Source organism: Hylobates moloch, unplaced genomic scaffold (assembly GCF_009828535.3).
Source record: "Hylobates moloch isolate HMO894 unplaced genomic scaffold, HMol_V3 SCAFFOLD_2, whole genome shotgun sequence".
NCBI lineage: Eukaryota > Metazoa > Chordata > Mammalia > Primates > Hylobatidae > Hylobates > Hylobates moloch.
In genome coordinates, this window is record NW_026652277.1 from 100,461,816 (window position 1) to 100,464,066 (window position 2,251).

At 51.5% G+C, this 2,251-nt stretch overlaps 1 pseudogene; it reads left to right on the forward strand.

Annotated features, from left to right (window-relative positions):
- Positions 1 to 339: 339 nt before the first annotated feature.
- Positions 340 to 1,909, forward strand: LOC116475516 (DENN domain-containing protein 1C-like; annotated as a pseudogene).
- The last annotated feature ends 342 nt before the right edge of the window (positions 1,910 to 2,251 follow it).

Consider the following 2,251-nt stretch of genomic DNA (forward strand, 5'->3'; position numbering starts at 1 on the left):
TTTTTCCTCTCAAGCCGACAAGTTTCCTGGAGCCAACTTTTGCAGCTCAAAATTGTTCACGTGATTTTATACTTTATGGCTTTGAGCTATGAACACTTGTACAATGTTGTTTTGCCACTTTTCATTTTATTTGGGGATTATTTCCTCCTGGAATACTCCTTTTGTATTAGCCAAAGGAGTGAAAGTTTGTATTGATTTCTTGGGTGGTGCATAGGGGGTTGTGAACATATTTAAGACACAGAGCTGGACAGATGGCAAGATGAAGCTGTCTTATGAGATAAGAGGATTGAGCTCTGAAATGCCCGGGGTCCAATCAGCCTCGGGTGTCATTCTCCCTTCATGCTTCCATAGGCCAAGAGTAGCTTGAGGGGGATGCAGAGCATGCTAATCTATAAGGTAAGACCAGCCAAAGGCTAATATCTGGGGGGTGCGGGAGGGGCTCCCAGCTCAGGCATTCTCTTCTTCAGATGGGGATTCTGGCCCCCAGAGGAGGTGCTCCTTGAGGGCCTAGCCCTCACCAGCCACTCAGATCACCTGCAGCAGCACCTGCCTGTCACTTAGCACTTTGAACAGGTGAGAACACCCCTTCCCCCATACACACGCTTGGTATTATCACTGAATCCTCCACCTACCCAGTCCCCATCTAGACATCTTGCCTCCCTCCTCACTTACCCTAATATTTGGCACCCACTTCACACTCACTCTCTTCCAACAAGCCTCAGCCCCCTGAGACTGCAGCTCCCCAGGTCCTGTCATTCCCACCCTTTGCAGAACCAGCCCCTCCACCCCAGCAGGAGACTCCAGCTGGAAGAGGAACCTTCTAAGCCCCCAAGGGAGGGGTAAATCTAAAGGGGAGCACCAATATTGGAAGCAGGAGGCCACAACTGATGCGGAGAAGGGTCCCCAAACTCCAGCGCAGCCTGACCAGGGCTGGGGCTCTCAGGCAAATACCTGAGGCTGCCCATCCTCATCCAGAACACCTCCTCTGAGCCCTAAGGATGAGGGGAGCCTATGGGCAAAAGAAGCTATAGGCAGCAGCATCTTGAGGTCTAGAGAATAACTGGATTTGTTGAGTGATATTCTGGATAGTCTGAGTGTTGGAGCCAAGAGTGCAGGCAGCCTGAGACCAGGCCAGAATTTAAACTGCTGTCACAGAGGGGACCTAGACAGCTGATTCATCCTGGTGGAAACCCTGCCTCCTCCCCAAGTTTTACCCTAATGGTCCATCCAACTTGCCAACCCCTCTGCCATCTAAAGGCCAGCAACTTGCCTGTCTCTCCACCCTGCCCAGCCCAACATACCAGAAAGAGCAAGATAGCAACCAGACAATGAGAAACTGCCAGAGCTTCAGCCCCTGTCCCTGCCTGCAGACCTGCCATCTCTGCAAAATGCCTCATCTGTGGATGCTACAAGCTTCTCAAGGAATCTCAAGTCCTAGCTGTCCTAGAGGCTGACCAAGAAGTCATCTCTCCGTCTCAGTCCTCAACAGCTCCTGCAGACCCAAGTAGTGGAGGGGACCCCGAACACTCTCCTTTCACAGAGTCCCTAATCCTTTATCTCTCCCCTCCCTACAAGGCAGCCAAAGATTCTACAGCCCAGGAGAGCCCCAGTTCCAGGCTCTCCACAGCGCCCACCCAGCCTAGCCCTCTAGAAAGCCCCCAAATTCCAGCCCCCACAAAGTCCAACTTTGATATTGTCCAGATAGTCCAGCCTCTTGATCCTTCTCCAGACCCTAGTTCTCCAGAGAAGCCCAGAGCCCAGCCTCGCAAAGTCCTGCTAGCAGAGCACGCTCACCTCCAGTCACTGGAAGAATTGGGAGGCCTGAATTCCATCACCCACCAGCAACCAGCAAGAGCCCCAGGCCAGGAGCCAGCCCAGAGTGGCTGATCTTAAGTGCTTTGACGGTTAAGGATCAAGGGTCGGGAGGAGACCCCTGTCCTTCAATAAAGCCACAAGAGCCAGAAGCTGGTTTTTCCTGGTGAATTTCTCTAAGGCCCTTTCTCTGGAGGGGAACACAACCTACCCACCTCTCACCCTCCAAGGGCAGCCTCTTTAACTGGATCCTAGAAAGGAGTTCCAGGAAGCCCCCAATACCCTAGGATCCTTACAACCTTACAATTCCTCTGCATTTGTGTCTTCCAACTTGGCAAATGCCTCCACCAGCTCAAAACAAACAAACTTTATTATACTTCACTATTAATTTTATATAAGTATATAAAAAGTTAGCAGCCCTGCCCTCCCTTGTCCCCAG